General features: G+C 47.5%; 1 protein-coding gene and 1 long non-coding RNA gene across 3 annotated transcripts in view; one reads left to right on the forward strand and one right to left on the reverse strand.

Annotated features, from left to right (window-relative positions):
- The window catches only part of LOC139227653 (FERM domain-containing protein 5), a 340,559-nt gene that overhangs the window by 180,473 nt on the left and 141,983 nt on the right, over positions 1 to 18,103 (forward strand). The window lies entirely within an intron of this gene.
- LOC139227654 (uncharacterized) overlaps positions 3,224 to 18,103 on the reverse strand; it is a 138,330-nt gene continuing 123,450 nt past the window's right edge. Inside the window, exons 2-4 of one of the 2 annotated variants that reach the window (XR_011587447.1) lie at positions 9,678 to 9,923; positions 7,619 to 7,788; positions 3,224 to 3,987 (exon numbers count right to left, since the gene is read on the reverse strand). This is a non-coding gene — a long non-coding RNA (uncharacterized lncRNA). The remainder of the gene's footprint in view (positions 3,988 to 7,618; positions 7,789 to 9,677; positions 9,924 to 18,103) is intronic. The other variant, XR_011587448.1, reaches the window with a different exon arrangement.

The raw sequence follows: 18,103 nt of genomic DNA on the forward strand, positions 1-18,103 counted from the left end.
ACACTTGCCACAGAATACCCAGCCTCTGACCCGCTCTTGTAGCCACAGTATTTATGTGGCTGGTCCAGTTAAGTTTCTGGTCAATGGTGACCCCCAGGATGTTGATGGTGGGGGTTTCAGCAATCAGTTTTCCCCCCTGATTCCCATTGACCATTTTACTCGGGCTCCTTGACGCCAGATCAATGTGATGTTAAGGACAGTCACTATCACCTCACCTCTGGAATTCAGCTTTTTTGTCCATGTTTAGACCAAGGCTGTAATGAGGTCTGGAGCCGAGTGGTCCTGGCGGAACCCAAACTGAGCATCGGTGAGCAGGTTATTGGTGAGTAAGTGCGGCTTGATAGCACTGTCGACGACACCTTCCATCACTTTACTGATGATTGAAAGTGGACTGATGGGGCAGTAATTGGCCGGATTGGATTTGTCCTGCTTTTTGTGGACAGGACATACCTGGGCAGTTTTCCACATTGTCGGGTAGATGCCAGTATTGTAGCTGTACTGGAACAACTTGGCTAGAGGCGCGGCTAGTTCTGGAGCACAAGTCTTCAGCACGACAGCCGGGATGCTGTCGGGGCCCATAGCATTTTGCTGTATCCAGTGCACTCAGCCGCTTCTTGATATCACGTGGAGTGAATCAAATTGGCTGAAGACTAGCTTCTGTGATGGTGGGGCCCTCAGGAGGAGGTCGAGATGGATCATCCACTCGGCACTTCCGGCTGAAGATGGTTGCACTTGCGTGCTGGGCTCCTCCATCACTGAGGATGGTGATATTCATGGAGCCTCCTCCCGTTAGTTGTTTAATTGTCCACCACCATTCACGACTGGATGTGGCAGGTCTGCAGAGCTTTGCTCTGACCCGTTGATTGTGGGATCACTTAGCCTTGTCTATAGCATGCTGCTGCTGCTGTTTAGCGTGTAGTCCTGCCTTGCAAAATTGGGTTACTCACGTGGTGGACTGGGCTGATCTTGCGATGGTTGCCTCCAATTTTCCCTGTGCAGCGCTCGATCTCCACACCGCCGTCTCACCGGTTCGTAAATGGAAAAAAAACACGCATGCGCGGAATTTTAAATGGGCCGTGCAGCCTGGTAAAAGGAGCGGCGGCCCAAACAAAAATGAGAGCGAACATTGGCTGCACTATTTTGTCCTGGGGCCAATATTTATCCCTCAACCAACATAACAAAAACAGATTATCTGGTCATTATCACATTGCTGTTTGTGGGATCTTGTTGTGCGCAAATTGGCTGCCGCGTTTCCCACATTACTACACTCCAAAAGTGCTTCATTGGCTGTAAAGTGCCTTGAGACTTCTGGTGGTCGTGAAAGGCGCTATATAAATGCAAGTCTTTATGGGTTGCACCATGGGGAAAATGTTGTGAATACTATGAGGAAAGTAGACCATGTTAAAATGATATATTTGCTGTTATTTCTGGCTAACTGTTGCCATGGTTTATGTGCTTATTTTATTTTTGCCGAAGGAAATTAGCAGCCTATTTATCGGTGTCAGGAGACACAGTGCAGCTGCGATGCTTTATATAAATCCGGGCAGGTAATGGACGGGCCCTCAGACCACGGCGGGTGCGGGAGCGGAGGGTCGCGGTGTCACGGGGTTGGTGAGCCCTAACCACGGCGAGTGCTATTGATCGATAAACAACACAAGGCTTCCTGTGGGGGAGGTACCGACTGCACATGTCAGGTGCTGAGTGCAATCCCACATGAAGGGACAGTGAGAACTTGCTTCGATATAGTGCCAGTCACCACCACTGGACGTCCCAAAGTGCTTCACAGCCAATCAGGTACTGCTTGAAGCGTATTGCTGTTGTAACGTGGGAAGCTACAGTTGTTCTGTGCTTGCACTGGTTCCAGTCGCCCACCTCGGGGAATTGGGAGCCACTGCTCATCGGCAGTGAGATTATCGCCGAGCTGAAACATGCACTGACTCACTACATTTCATGGTGCGGCCTGGGTCTGCTCCGGGGGGGGGTGGAGGGGGGGGTGATGGGGGGGCGGGGTGGAGAGGGGGTGGCGGGGAGGGGGTGCGGAGGTGGGGGGGAGATGGTTGGCGGGGGAGGGCTTGCGATCCGATAGCGGAGAAGGATGGGGTCGGAACCTGCGGCCATTTCCCCCCGACCCCTTTTGTTTCACTATGAAGAGCAGGTTCCCAGCGCGGTCTCCACCACCAGGAGGGAGCAGGGGGCGGAGGAGCTGCTGGTAAATGGGGCAGGAGGAGGAGGAGCCATAGTTAAAGGGGCCAGTTGAATTAAACTCACGGTGACTGTTATTCAAGACACAGCAGCAACACATGATTGGCGTATCCTGTGTTTGGGTTTGATTGAGGGAGGAATATTGACCAGGGCACCGGGGAAACGCCCCGCTCCGCTTCAGATAGTGCCGGGGGATCTTTCCCATCCAGTTAAAGGTGGACAAAGCCTCGGTCTGACATCGCACCCCAAGGTCAGCTGTGCAGGCCCCTCTCAGTGCCGCACTGGATTGTGACCAAGCCAACTTAAACAGCTATAATACGGCCACCACACTGCGTACAGTTCTGATCACCAGATTATATAAAGGATATAGAGGCACTGGAGAGGGTGCAGAGATTTACAAGGATGATACCAGAAATGAGGGTATACATATCAGGAACGGATGAACTGGCTGGGTGTCTTTTCTCTTGGAAAAAGAAAGCTGAGGGGTGACCTAATAGGGGTCTTTAAAATGATGAAAAGTTTTGATCGAGTGGATACAGAGAGAGTGTTTCCACTTGTGGGGAAGAACATAACTAGAGGCCATCAATATAAGATCGTCACCAAGGAATCCAATGGGGAATTCAGGAGAAACTTCTTTACCCAGAGAGTGGTGAGAATGTGGAACTCGCTGCCACAGGGAGTGGTTGAAGTGAATAGTATCGATGTATTTAAGGGGAGGCTGGATAAACATATGAGGGAGAAGGGAATAGAGGGTTATGCTGATAGATTTAGATGAGGAAAGACGGGAGGAGGCTCGAGTGGAGCATAAACGCCGGCATGGACTGGTTGGGCCGAACGGCCTGTTTCTGTGCCGTATGTCTGATGTAATCCTGTGTAAGGAGTGGGGCTCGAGCCCACAACCTTCTTGATTCAGAGACGAAAGTGCTACCCACTGAGACAAGCTGGCACTTAACCAGAGCGCTGTGTAACTGTTGTGGAAAAATATTTCCGAGACTGTATAATATATAAAGAGAGGTTTATTAAATCGGAGACAAAGCTTTGGGAGAAGTGTTAGAGACCCCTGTCTCTGAACCAGCTTCTCAATTTGGTATCTCCAGTGAGGTTCTTTTATCTTACAAATTACGTCACTTTACATCACGTGCTTTCAATCATCGCATTATAGGGTTTACAAAGCTTTTCATACAATTACTATCCAAGGCTGAGCTCTTGATATAAACCATCCTCGCATTGTGACAGGTCATTATAAACAAGTGCAGGCTTTTTGGCACCGGCATAAACAAACATACCTCCACTTATCTCTCCAGTCGTTCATTATCTCACTTTCCTATCTCCATAACTCAAGGCCAGCATACCTTGAAGTCTAACTGTTTTTTTTATATAAAGCATAATGCATCAGTATTGTCCCGTACAAAATTAATTAAAGGGGAAAATAAAAACAAATGTTTGGCCCCGTATACTAGTCAAGTATATGTCCAAAAATCCACTCCAACAATATTCCCCCTTTTGGTCCTGGAGGATGTTCACGAAATCCAGATGACCACAATGATAGTAGCATGGTGTCATATATTCGTCCTTTGGGGTATGTTACTTCCCTGATGTTCCGTATGTTCACCTTGCCTGTAGCTCTAGGCTACCCTTCAAAGATAGTGGTTGGTGTCAACGTCATCTGTTTCTTCATCCTTGGTGTCTTCAGGTATTTCCATCAGGTGTGCTTCTTCTTCGGCGATTACACTGGCTACTGGCATCAGTCGGGCCATCATAACTTTACAGCAGATATTAAAACACCTGATAATCAGACAGCAAGTAATTATTATTACAACCAGAATAATTACTCAATGCATAAGATAGGACCCCCAGGATTCCCCTAACAGCCAGTCAAACCAGCCAGATCCTCCTGCTGTCGTGGATAACTTCTTTACCTCCCTTCTTATGTGATCAGTGAGGTTGGTTATGTTTTCTGAATTATCAGGAATGTAAGTGCAACATTCAGCTCCAATTAAGGCACATGTGCCCCCACTTTGTGCTAGTATCTAGGGCCATTCGGTTCTGGAGTACTATTGTGCGTATGGCTACCATTTCAGCCGTTATGCCCTCCATTGCTTCAGCAGTGTCGTTAACTATCTGTTCCAGTACCCTCTCTAGGTTACGTAATTCATCCATGGTGCGTCCTATCCCGAATGGGAGCATCATGACCCCAAATAGCCTCTCTACCGGGGTAAGATCTCGTCTTAGTCGACCTGGTGTCTGTACTTCTGCTAAAGTACGTACCCGTCTGACAAAAGGGGACCACATATCCCAAATAATAGGACCCCCTCCAGTCCTGTGGCAACCAGGGGTAGGCCTTATGCCCGCACACAAAATAAGTGCCATTGTATGTTGTTAGATTCGATCCCAATCTCTCTCTCTCATCCCCTGTCGCCACCTAATCTTAGGGTCCCAGTCCTGGCTACTTGTCTGATTCTTCAAACCCTCTATTTCAAAGAACCCCTGGTTTGTTGTTTCGCTGGCTATTATGTTCCACCTGGTGAGGTTAAAGTATCCTGCTGCAAAACCTGTTTCCTCACCAGTCAGGTTTCTAGTGAAACAAATGTCAGCGGTGGGCCTTCCAACTCCTGAGGTGTTGGTCAAAATCAGGAATGGGGGTCGTACCGACCTATTGTATTCCGGCTGGTACCATCCGTCAATGCATCCAAAAGGTAACCCTCCGATCTCCACGTTTCTTTATCCCCACTCTGGTTCCAAGTATCATTTACTTCCCCTGTACTGTTTTGTCGCATTACCCACTCCGCTACTTCCGAAATGTTAAGGGAGATTGACCTCAAAGGGATGCCTCTTTTGCTATGTATGGAGATGTGCGAACATACCCAGCAACTGGAAAAGTTCTCATTTTGCGCATAAACATAAGACATGTACAAAAAGGTATTTACATGTAACTCTCGTTTCGGTCTAGCTAGCAGGCCGGACCTAACACGAACTATGATAATCGCACCGATCGCAATATATAGTTTCATCTTATTACTCTATAATTAACAAATAGTCAAAGGCAAAATGGCCGTATGGCTTGCTTGAAGAATCTCTCGCTGTCAATCTGTAAATAGACAAACAACAACAACTAATACGTGTGCTAAACGGCTGGTTCAAAAACCTTAAGCTGGGTCCGATGCTTCCATTGTCCGTTCCCTTTAACATCGATGCAGGCACAAGTGTCTCTGGTAACCTCATACGGTCCTATCCATTTTGGGGCAAACCCCGGTTTTCCCGGGAGGACCCTCACCATAACGCGACTTCCCACCAACGGGACTTCAGGGAGCTTTGTAAGCTCTGCTTCCGCGTCTCTTTCTTCCTGATTGTCCCTAACTAATTTACACATCCCTTTTAATTGAGTACTTAGTTCCAAAACATACCGTTTTATTTTGTCTTTTAATGGGCCTACATCGGCCCCCCCTGTTATGATGTTCTCTGGTAATTGCATCACCCTTCCTGTCATTAGTTCATAAGGGGTTAATCCGGTTGTCCGGTTTGTCGTGGCTCTTAACTTCATCAATATAATGGGTAATACTTCTGTCCACGTTTTTCCTGACGTTTGCATGGCCTTTGCCAGGGCGTTCTTAAGGGTATGGTTCATGCACTCTACCATCCCAGAACTCTGCGGGTGGTAGGGGATATGGAATTTTTGTTTTATGCCCATCAGCTGGCATATTGTTTTTACAATTTTTCCGGTGAAGTGGGTGCCTTGGTCAGAATATCCTTGCCACTGTTGAGGCACTCCCCATTGGGGAATCACCTGCTCGGTCAATATCCTTGCCACTGTTGAGGCACTCCCCATCGGGGAATCACCTGCTCGGTCAATATCCTTGCCACTGTTGAGGCAGTGCAATCACGTGTGGGGAAAGCTTCCACCCAGTGGGTAAATTGATCTATAATCACTAGGCAATATCTTTTTCCATGGGGATGGAGGCAAAGGACCTGTGAAATCAATTTGTACGTGTTCCCATGGCCCCCGTGGATGGGGCTGGTGTCCCATTTTAATTTTAATGGGCCTGCCTGGATTATATTGTGCGCACGGAACGCATCGATGGCAATGTTTGGCAATATCTCTCCCCATCCCTTTCCACCACCAATCTCTTCCAAGACTCCCGGTCATGGCCTCTCATCCAATAAGGTATTCTGTATGCATTCAGCCGCCATTACCTTGTCGTTTCGTCTCCAAACGTTATCCTTCCCTTGCGTTGCGCCCTGCTTTGTCCACATACCTATTTCCTCCTCAGAAGTGTCCTGGTGTAGTTTCTCAATACTCACCTGTTCGTCTCGGGCCCCAGCGGCACTGACTTAATTTTAATAATTTAAAATCATTATCAATGGAGAGTGTTTTTCACCTCTTCAAATTCTTTTTTTTCCCCAATTAAACCAATATCTTTTTCACAGCTGATATCAACTGATATTTAGTAAGTTATGTCTTTATCCATCGCAAACACCCCTTTTTTTTTCCAGCACCTAATTAGTGTGTTACGTCTTTTTTTTTAGATCACCTTTCTTCAAATTAGGTTTTGTATTTAAAATCATCAGACAATCGAGATACTTTTTCTTTCCAATCGTTCAATTTGTTTATTTTCAAAGTTGCGTCTTTATCTTTTTCTTTTCTAAACTGCTAAAGCTTACTGTTTTAGCCTTTTTCAAAAGTCCCTTTTACACCTTCACAGATAGCTCACCACTCGCCCAGGAGTTTGACCTGATCCCTGAAGGTATTTCTAAATTTAAAACTCTTTTTTTTTACTGAGCTAGAAGCTTTCGTGTCAAGGTTTTACACAAAGGAAAATGGGAGCGTTTTAAAAGGCATTCTTTATCTCATTCCTAGACTAAATTTATGTCTTTCAACCCAATTGCATGTTTTCTTTCGACAAGTAAGTGAGCGTGTCAAATAAATTCTTTTTTTTTTACTACCGGGACCATGTATTTTTTTATCTTTTACTCAACAAACCTATCCTTTGTGCATTTCCTAGCTCCGTAACTTATCATCCGAATATATCCACACCTTCGTTTCTAACTTAAAATGTAATACCATAAGGATCACAGTTTCTTAAACTTCCCACATACAGGACAACACTATGAAGGGTTAAAAAATTTTTCACTCTGTTTGGAAAAAGTGGGTGGAGCTAAAACAGGCAGGCAACTCCACACCTTCCCAAACAGGCTTTCATTCATTCCGCAGTCAAAATCACTCAAGTACTCTCTTCATTCAAAATAGACACTCACAAAAGTCTCTTTTCATTCAACAAAGCTTATGTCTGGATCCATATGTCACATAAGATAGTCACTATCAGCTTTTTTATGGCATTACGTAATTACGCAAGTTACAATTAATGATAGGAATTAATTAATGACCCGGGCAGCCCGCGTTTTACATTCCCTTCCTTACCTTCCATGTTTGCCAGTCTCGGACGTTTCCCTTTGTTTCTGTAATACTCACGGCCACGACTACTCTGTGGAGACCCTTTGTCTTCGCAACAAAGCTAGCGTGTTTCCTTACCACCGGAGTTTCGGCTCTAGGTTGGAGTGATCAGTTCCCTTCCGCACCGACCTTATTTACTAAAGGGACAACTCAAACTGGTTAGTCAGCCTCCTCCCGCTATCTACTTACTCATATCTTATACACTATCCCGTCGTGCCCGTACGCCTCTCTTTTCAGTCTCTAACACCAGATTCCAGATACTGTCTTAAGTGATCACGTCTGATCGGACAGTATCCTGTTCGTGACGCCATTTTGTTGTGGAAAAATATTTCCGAGACTGTATAATACATAGAGAGGTTTATTAAATCGGAGACAAAGCTTTGGGAGAAGTGTTAGGGACCCCTGTCTCTGAACCAGCTTCTCAATTTGGTATCTCCAGTGAGGTTCTTTTATCTTACAAATTACGTCACTTTACATCATGTGCTTTCAATCATCGCATTACAAGGTTTACAAAGCTTTTCATACAATTACTATCCAAGGCTGAGCTCTTGATATAAACCATCCTCGCATTGTGACAGGGCATTATAAACAAGTGCAGGCTTTTTGGCACTGGTATAGACAAACATACCCCCACTTATCTCTCCAGTCGTTCATTATCTCACTTTCCTATCTCCATAACTCAAGGCCAGCATACCTTGAAGTCTAACTGTTTTTTTTATATAAAGCATAATGCATCAGTATTGTCCCGTACAAAATTCATTAAAGGGGAAAATAAAAACAAATGTTTGGTCCCGTATACTAGTCAAGTATATGTCCAAAAATCCGCTCCAACAGTAACCGAGCTAGTATCATTGACGCCGGTGACATTATTAAACCAAAATGAGTGAGTGTGACTGTAAGTGAAGGAGACGGCCGGCCTGTTCCAATGGAGCGACACCGAGGGGTGTCTGTACCAGCAGTGGCAGAGAGCATGTGGTGTTAGCCAGCGAGAGCTGGAAACACAGGCTGGGCTTGATAGTGTGGAGAAAGCAAATCTACCGATTGATCGATCGCATCACGGGTAGTGCACTGTGAAATTAGCTTCAGCAAACACTCGGCACTCGGGGGGCCCAATGGAACTAAAGGAACCATGTCCTGAAATAACAAGGCCCCGACACAGGGACAGGACACGATCCGAGGGAAAGGGTTCCTTGAACTTTCGCCCTCAGCCCCCCTCACCCTCGCCATCTACGTCTCATGCCCTGCTGCAGCCCGGGAGGTGATATAGTGGGAAAAACATCAGGATTTCTGCAAATGCCATAAACACACTGAACCCCACACCGTCAGAGGGTGTGTGCGTGCGGGTGATTGACGGAGAAGGTGTTCTGCTCATGTCTGCGGCTCAATGTAATGAGCTTTGCTCTTCCAGCCAACCTCCCCCCTCCATCCCAGCTTCAAATTACTCCCCACCGGCCTTAGACAGATATAATAACACCTATATATCCAGGCCTACACTCCCAGTGCAGTGTTAAGGGAGCTCCGCACTGTCGGAGGGGCAGTGCTGAGGGAGTGCTGCACTGTCGGAGGGGCAGTACTGAGGGACGTCGCACTGTCGGAGGGACAATACTGAGGGAGCACCGCACTGTCAGAGGGGCAGTACTGAGGGAGTGCTGCACTGTCGGAGAGGCAGTACTGAGGGAGTGCTGCACTGTCGGAGGTGCCATCTTTCGGATGAGACATTAAACCGAGGCCAGTCTGCCCTCTCAGGCGGATGTAAAAGATCCCATGGCACTATTTCGAAGAAGAGCAGGGGAGTTCTCCCAGGTGTCCTGGGGCCAATATTTATCCCTCAACCAACATCACTAAAATAGATATCTGGTCATTATCGCATTGCTGTTTGTGGGAGCTTGCCGTGCTCAACTTAGCTGCCATGTTTCCTACATTACAACAGTGACTACACTTTTAAAAAGTACTTTATTGGCTGTGAGGCGCTTTGGGACGCCCGGAGGTTGTAAATGGCACTATATAAATGCAAGTCTGTCTTTACCTTGGCTCCCAGCCAGAAACAGGTCCAGCTCTCGCTTGAAGGACTTTAGCCAATCAGCGTTGAACGCACGACGTGGCAGCCTGTTGGACCTGTCCACTATTTCCTGGGGAAAGTGTTTCCCTGGTGAGTTGGGGAGCGAAGGTTCCGCCCACACGAGCCCGGCTGGAATATTCCGGAACAGCGGAGACCCAACCAATTGGGCAGCGAACAGGCTCTCTATGAGCTGATTGGAAGATCCTTTCGGCCCTTTTCAATGAAAGTATTCAAAGAGAATTAAAGAAACACCAGTGAGTTTTATCTCCCAGTATAACGTGGATAAATGTGAAGCTATCCACTTTGGTAGGAAAAACATAAAGATAAAGTATTATTTAAATGGTGATGGCTTGGGAAGTGTCGATGTACAGAGGGACCTGGGTGTCCTTGAACACCAGTCATTGAAAGCAAACATGCAGGTGCAGCAAGCAGTTAGGAAGGCAAATGGTATGTTGGCCTTCATTGCAAGAGGATTTGAGTACAGGAGCAAGGATGTCTTACTACAATTATACAGGGCCTTGGTGAGACCGCACCTGGGGTATTGTGTGCAGTTTTGGTCTCCTTACCTAAGAAAGGATATACTTGCCAAAGAGGGAGTGCAGCGAAGGTTCACCGGACTGATTCCTGGGACCGCAGGACTGTCATATGAGGAGAGATTGGATCGACTAGGCCTGTATTCATTAGAGTTTAGAAGAATGAGAGGGGATCTCATTGTAATGTATAAAATTCTGACTGGGTTGGATAGACTGGATGCGGGGAGGATGTTTCCCCTGACTGGGAAGTCTAGAACAAGGGGGTCACAGTCTCAGGATACGGGGTGGAAAATTTAGGACCGAGATAAGAAGAAATTTTTTCACTGAGGGTGGTGAACCTGTGGAATTCTCTACCATAGAAGGCTGTGGAGGCCAAGTCACTGAATATATTTAAGAGGGAGATAGATAGATTTCTAGACACAAAAGGCAGCAAAGGGTATGGGGAAAAAGCGGGAATATGGTGTTGAGATAGAGGATCAGCCATGATCATATTGAATGGCGATGCAGGCGCGAAGGGCCGAATGGCCTACTACTGCTCCTATTTTCTATGTTTTTTAAATTTATGCGATGTGGGAATTTATTGTGCATCCCCACTTGTCTGAGAGAAGGAGGCAGTGAGTGGCCATTTCAGTTAAGAGTCAACCACATTGCTGTGGGTCTGGAGTCACATATTGGCCAGACCAGGTAAGGGCGGCAGATTTCCTTCCCTAAAGGACATTAGTGAACCAGATGTAATTTTTATACAACAATCCAGTACCATTACTGATACTAGCTTTTTATTCCAGATTTATTTAATTACCTGAATTTAAATTCCCTAGCTGCTGTGGTGGGATTTGAACTCATGTCGCTGGATCATCAGTCCAGGCCTTGGGATTTGTGGTCCCGTAACATAACCACTGTGCTGCCGTTCCCACTGCTTGCAGCAGCATCCTGGAGATGAATCTTCCATTCCCGGAGACGCCAGACCAAGGCTTGGTGGGTTGCTGGCCCACATGCTGTGTGGCGATAAGCATCTGTTAATATTCTAAGGGCGCAACATTAACAAATGATATAGGAGGAGTGGAACTGGTGAAGGGCAGCCAGAATAACCATTGACAGCAGTTTATCAAAGGGCAGTTGGGTATCTCCACCCGAGTTCCAGCCGCTTTAACAGGCCGAGCTGTTGGAGCGGAAATATTCAGTGCCGCGCTCCCTCCCCCCAGAGGCCCAAGGCAGTATCAGAGCAATCCACCCATTGGCTGATCCATTCTCCTTGCTCATCATCACAGGACCTGCAGGTAACAGTGGTCAGCTGGAGCCAGTTACTCAACAGTCAGCTGGAGGTCTGTGACCTAATCCGCGACCTAATCTGTTGGTGTTGGTGATGCTGATTCGTGAACATAGGAACAGGAGGAGGTCGTTCAGCCCCTCGAGCCTTCTCCGCCATTCAATTAGATCGTGGCTCTTCTGTATCTTAACACCACCCACCTGCCTTGGTTCCGTATCCCTTAATACCCTTACCCAACAGAAATCTGTTAATCTCAGTTTTTGAAATTTTCAATCAAACCCCGGCCTCAACAGCCTTTTGTGGGGAGAGAGTTCCAGATTCCCACTGCCCTTTGTGTGACGAAGTGTTTCCTGACATCACCCCTGAACTCTAATTCTAAGATGACGCCCCCTTATTCTGGACTCCCCCCACCAGAGGAAACAGTTTCTGTCGCTGTACCTCATCAACTCCTTTAACCATCTTAAACACCTCGATTAGATCGCCCTTTAATCTTCTACACTCGAGGGAACACAGGCCCAGTCTGTGCAACCTGTCCTCGGGATTTAACCCCTTGAGCCCCGGTATCAGTCTGGGGAATCTGCGCTGCTCCCCCTCCGAGGCCGATATATCCTCCCCGAGGAGCGGGGCTCAGGAGTGGACACAGTTACTCTGGGGGGGGTCTGACCCGAGCTCTGTATAAAGAAAAAAGAAAGACTTGCATTTATATAGCACCTTTCACGACCACCGGACATCTCAAAGCACTTTATAGCCAATGAAGTACTTTTGAAGTGTAGTCACTGTTGTAATGAGGGAAACACGGCAGCCAATTTGCGCACAGCAAGCTGCCACACACAACAATGTGATAATGACCCAGATAATCTGCTTTAGTGATGTTGGTTGAGGGATAAATATTGGCCCCAGGACACAGGGGAGAACTCCCCTGCTCTTCTTCAAAATAGTGCCGTGGGATCTTTTAACGTCTCATCCGAAAGCCGGCACCTCCGACAGTGCAGCACTCCCTCAGTACTGTCCCTCCGACAGTGCAGCGCTCCCTCAGTACTGCCCCTCCAACAGTGCGGCACTCCCTCAGTACTGTCCCTCTGACAGTGCAGTGCTCCCTCAGTACTGCCCCTCCGACAGTGCAGCGCTCCTTCAGTACTGCCACTCCGACAATGCGGCTCTCCCTCAGTATTGCCACTCCGACAATGCGGCTCTCCCTCAGTACTGCCACTCCGACAGTGCGACGCTCCCTCAGTACTGTCCCTCCGACAGTGCGGCACTCCCTCCGTACTGCCCCTCCAACAGTGCGGCGCTCCCTCAGTACTGCTCCTCCGACAGCGCTGCGCTCCCTCAGTACTGCCCCTCCGACAGTGCGGTGCTCCCTTAGTACTGTCCCTCCGACAGTGCATCGCTCCCTCAGTACTGCACTGGGAGTGTCAGCCTGGATTTATGTGCCCAAGTCCCTGGAGTGGGACTTGAACCCACGACCTTCTGACTTCACCCCTTTATATTCCAGCCCCTGGAGAGAAAGTCCAACATTCCATTAGCTTTTTAAATTATTTGTTGTAGTTTTCAGTGATTTCTGTACTTGGAGCCCTGACTCTCTCCGGTCCCTCACAGCTCCTAGTTTGCCACCATTTAGAAAATACACTGATCGATCTTGCTGCAATCCATTCTTAATGGATGTGGGATGAAAGTTCCTTTAAACCAAAAATACAGATTGCAGTCACTTTAATAAAACATCTTTTCTAAAGCTCCTTCTGGTTGCTGTAGACCTTGCTCTGTCCTCCTCCCGTCTCCTTGCCTGGTCCAGGGCTGGAGGCAATCATAGCTCTGTGCTTAAAACAGCCAGTTGAGAATTCAGGAATAAATTTGCCCTGTCAATCCCGCCCAATCGGCAGTCTCATTATTTTCTGTGTCAAACTGCTCCGCAAATCCCAGGCAGTAGATGTCTCTGTACCGTCATACCGTGTCCTAACTCGCACCGAGTCCCGCTCACCCATCACCCTCTGTGTCCCATGTTCCACCTCGTACTGATTCCCGCTCACTCATCACCCCTTGTGCTCGCTGCCCCGTGTCCTAACTCGCACCGAGACCCGCTCACCCATCACCCCCTGTGCCCCGTGTCCTAACTCGCAGCGAGTCCCGCTCACCCATCACCCCCTGTGTTCGCTGCTCCGTGTCCTAACTCGCACCGTCCCACTCACCCATCACCCACTGTGCTCGCTGCCCCGTGTCCTAAATCGCACCGAGTCCCGCTCACCCATCACCCCCCGTGCTCGCTGCCCCGTGACCTAACTCGCACCAAGTCCCACTCACCCATCACCCCCTGTGCTCGCTGACCTACATTGGCTCCTGGTCCGGAAACACCTCGATTTCAAAATTCTCATCCTTGCTTTCAAATCCCTCCCTGGCCTCGCCCCCTCCCTATCTCTGTAATCTCCTCCAGCCCCACAACCCCCCGAGATGTCTGCGCTCCTCTAATTCTGCCCTCCTGAGCATCCCTGATTATAATCGCTCAACCATTGGTGGCCGTGCCTTCTGTTGCCTGAGCCCCAAGCTCTGGAATTCCCTCCCTAAACCTCTCTACCTCTCTTTCCTCCTTCAAGACGCTCCTTAAAACCTCCCTCTTTGACCAAGCTTTGGTCACCTGTGTTGATATCGGTGTCAAACTTTGTTTGATAATGCTCCTGTGAAGCACCTTGGGACATTTTACTAGGTTAAAGGTGCTATATAAATGCAAGTTGTTGAAATCAGCGGGTTCAACACTGGCCGTGCAGCCCCTGGAACCTAGGTTGTAACCTGCCCAGAGTGAGGGACGGGTCTGCCCTGTGTGCAAGGGTTTGTAGACGAGGTGGGTTTGGGGCATCTCCTCGCAGGTCCAGGGGCCATGGGGTCCACAGCCCGTAACTTGCTGCTAAATTGGCAAGACCCCACTCAGGTGAAAAATGCAACGTTTCTACCTGAACAGCAGCTCCCCCGGTTCCGTCCAATAGATGTGTTTACGCTCGTGGGTCATTGCAGCTGACAGTGCAATCCTGACATAGTGCAGCCTCAGAGAATCACCTGGGGATCGCGGGGGGTGGGGGCATGGTTAATGATACACTGAAAGCAGCCAATGCTCCTCACTGTGAGAAGAGACTTAATCAGATTCCAGGGGGCTGGAATACTGCAGCGTCCCAATCAGAGCCTGATTTCACAGAGCGCCAGAACAGAGAAGTAAATTCACCCCCAGGCCATCAGAATAAACCGGGCCAACTGCGGGCACCAATCAGGCAGACAGATACAGCACGGTAATTGGGGCCTCAAAAATTTTGTCCCATGCTCTGTGGAATGTGGCTCTAGAAACATAGAAACATAGAAAATAGGTGCAGGAGTAGGCCATTCGGCCCTTCTAGCCTGCACCGCCATTCAATGAGTTCATGGCTGAACATGCAACTTCAGTACCCATTCCTGCTTTCTCGCCATACCCCTAGTAGTAAGGACTACATCTAACTCCTTTTTGAATATATTAATGAATTGGCCTCAACAACTTTCTGTGGTAGAGAATTCCACAGGTTCACCACTCTCTGGGTGAAGAAGCCTCTCCTCATCTCGGTCCTAAATGGCTTACCCCTTATCCTTAGACTGTGACCCCTGGTTCTGGACTTCCCCAACATTGGGAACATTCTTCCTGCATCTAACCTGTCTAAACCCGTCAGAATGTTAAACGTTTCTATGAGATTCCCTCTCATTCTTCTGAACTCCAGTGAATACAAGCCCAGTTGATCCAGTCTTTCTTGATATGTCAGTCCCACCATCCCGGGAATCAGTCTGGTGAACCTTCGCTGCACTCCCTCAATAGCAAGAATGTCCTTCCTCAAGTTAGGAGACCAAAACTGTACACAATACTCCAGTTGTGGCCTCACCAAGGCCCTGTACAACTGTAGTAACACCTCCCTGCCCCTGTACTCAAATCCCCTCGTTATGAAGGCCAACATGCCATTTGCTTTCTTAACCGCCTGCTGTACCTGCATGCCAACCTTCAATGACTGATGTACCATGACACCCAGGTCTCTTTGCACCTCCCCTTTTCCTAATCTGTCACCATTCAGATAATAGTCTGTCTCTCTGTTTTTACAACCAAAGTGGATAACCTCACATTTATCCACATTATACTTCATCTGCCACGCATTTGCCCACTCACCTAACCTATCCAAGTCAGTCTACAGCCTCATAGCATCCTCCTCGCAGCTCACACTGCCACCCAACTTAGTGTCATCCGCAAATTTGGAGATACTACATTTAATCCCCTCGTCTAAATCATTAATGTACAATGTAAACAGCTGGGGCCCCAGCACAGAACCTTGCGGTACCCCACTAGTCACTGTCTGCTATTCTGAAAAGTACCCATTTACTCCTACTCTTTGCTTCCTGTCTGCCAACGAGTTCTCAATCCACATCAGCACACTACCCCCAATCCCATGTGCTTTAACTTTGCACATTAATCTCTTGTGTGGGACCTTGTCGAAAGCCTTCTGAAAGTCTGAATACACCACATCAACTGGTTCTCCCTTGTCCACTCTACTGGAAACATCCTCAAAAAATTCCAGAAGATTTGTCAAGCATGATTTCTCTTTCACAAATCCATGCTGACTTGGACCTATCATGTCACCTCTTTCCAAATGCGCTGCTATGACATCCTTACTAATTGATTCCATCATTTTACCCACTACCGATGTCAGGCTGACCGGTCTATAATTCCCTGTTTTCTCTCTCCCTCATTTTTTAAAAAGTGGGGTTACATTGGCTACCCTCCACTCCATAGGAACTGATCCAGAGTCATTGGAATGTTGGAAAATGACTGTCAATGCATCCGCTATGCCCAAGGCCACCTCCTTAAGTACTCTGGGATGCAGACCATCAGGCCTTGTGGATTTATCGGCCTTCAATCCCATCAATTTCCCCAACACAATTTCCCGACTGATAAGGATTTCCCTCAGTTCCTCCTTCTTACTAGACCCTCTGCCCCCTGATTGGGACGCAGCAGTATTCCAGCCCCCTGGAGTCTGATTAAGTCTCTTCTCACAGAGAGGAACATTGGCTGCGTTCAGTGTATCAAGAGGGAGGGATTCATATTCCTGGGACATTGGAACCTGTTCTAGGGGAGGTGGGACCAGTACAAACCGGACGGTCGGTACCTGGGCAGGACTGGAACCGATTTCCTAGGGGGAGATTTTGCTAGTGCTGTTGGGGGGAGGGTTTAAACTAATATGGCAGGGGGATGGGAACCTATGTAGGGAGGCAGAGGGAAGTAAAATGGGGTCAGAAGCAAAAGGTAGAAAGGAGATAAGGAAAAGTGGAGCGCAGAAAAATCAAAGGCATAAATCAAAATGGGCCACATTACAACATAATTCTAAAAGGACAAAAAATGTTAAAAACAACAAGCCTGAAGGCTCTGTGTCTCAATGCGAGGAGCATTCGTAATAAGGTGGATGAATTAACTGCGCAGACAGCTGTTAACGGATATGATGTAATTGGGATTATGGAGACATGGCTCCAGGGTGACCAAGGCTGGGAACTCAACTCAGGGGTATTCAATATTCAGGAAGGATAGACAGAAAGGAAAAGGAGGTGGGGTAGCGTTGCTGGTTAAAGAGGAGTTTAAATGCAATAGTAAGGAAGGACATTAGCTTGGATAATGTGGAATCTGTATGGGTAGAGCTGCGGAACACGAAAGGGCAGAAAACACTAGTGGGAGTTGTGTACAGACCACCAAACAGTAGTCGTGAGGTTGGGGATGGCATCAAAGAGAAATTAGGGATGCGTGTAATAAAGGTACGGCAGTTATCATGCATGACATTAATCTATATATAGATTGGGCTAACCAAACTGGTAGCAATACGGTGGAGGAGGATTTCCTGGAATGTATAAGGGATGGTTTTCTAGACCAATATGTGGAGGAACCAACTAGAGAGCTGGCCATCCTAGACTGGGTGTTGTGTAATGAGAGGGGATTAATTAGCAATCTTATTGTGTGAGGCCCCTTGGGGAAGAGTGACCATAATATGGTAGAATCCTTTCTTAAGATGGAGAGTGACACAGTTAATTCAGAAACTAGGGTCCTGAACTTAAGGAAAGCTAACTTAGACAGCATAAGGCGTGAATTGGCTAGAATAGACTGGCAAATGATATTTAAAGGGTTGACGGTGGATAGGCAATGGCAGACAGTTAAAGATCACATGGATGAACTTCAACAATTGTACATCCCTGTCTGGCGTAAAAATAAAATGGGGAAGGTGGCTCAACCGTGGCTAACAAGGGAAATTAGAGGTAGTGTTAAATCCAAGGAAGAGGCATATAAATTGGCCAGAAAAAGCTGCAAACCTGAGGCCTGGAAGAAATTTAGAATTCAGCAGAGCAGGAGAAAAGGTTTAATTAGGAGGGGGGAAATAGAGTATGAGAGGAAGCTTGCTGGGAACATAAAAACTGACTGCAAAAGCTTCTATAGATATGTGAAGAGAAAAAGATTAGTGAAGACAAATGTAGGTCCCTTGCAGTCAGAATTAGGTGAATTTATAATGAGGAACAAAGAAATAGTGGACCAGTTAAACAAATACTTTTGTTCTGTCTTC

This window comes from Pristiophorus japonicus, chromosome 17 (genome assembly GCF_044704955.1).
Source record: "Pristiophorus japonicus isolate sPriJap1 chromosome 17, sPriJap1.hap1, whole genome shotgun sequence".
In the NCBI taxonomy this organism is placed as follows: domain Eukaryota; kingdom Metazoa; phylum Chordata; class Chondrichthyes; family Pristiophoridae; genus Pristiophorus; species Pristiophorus japonicus.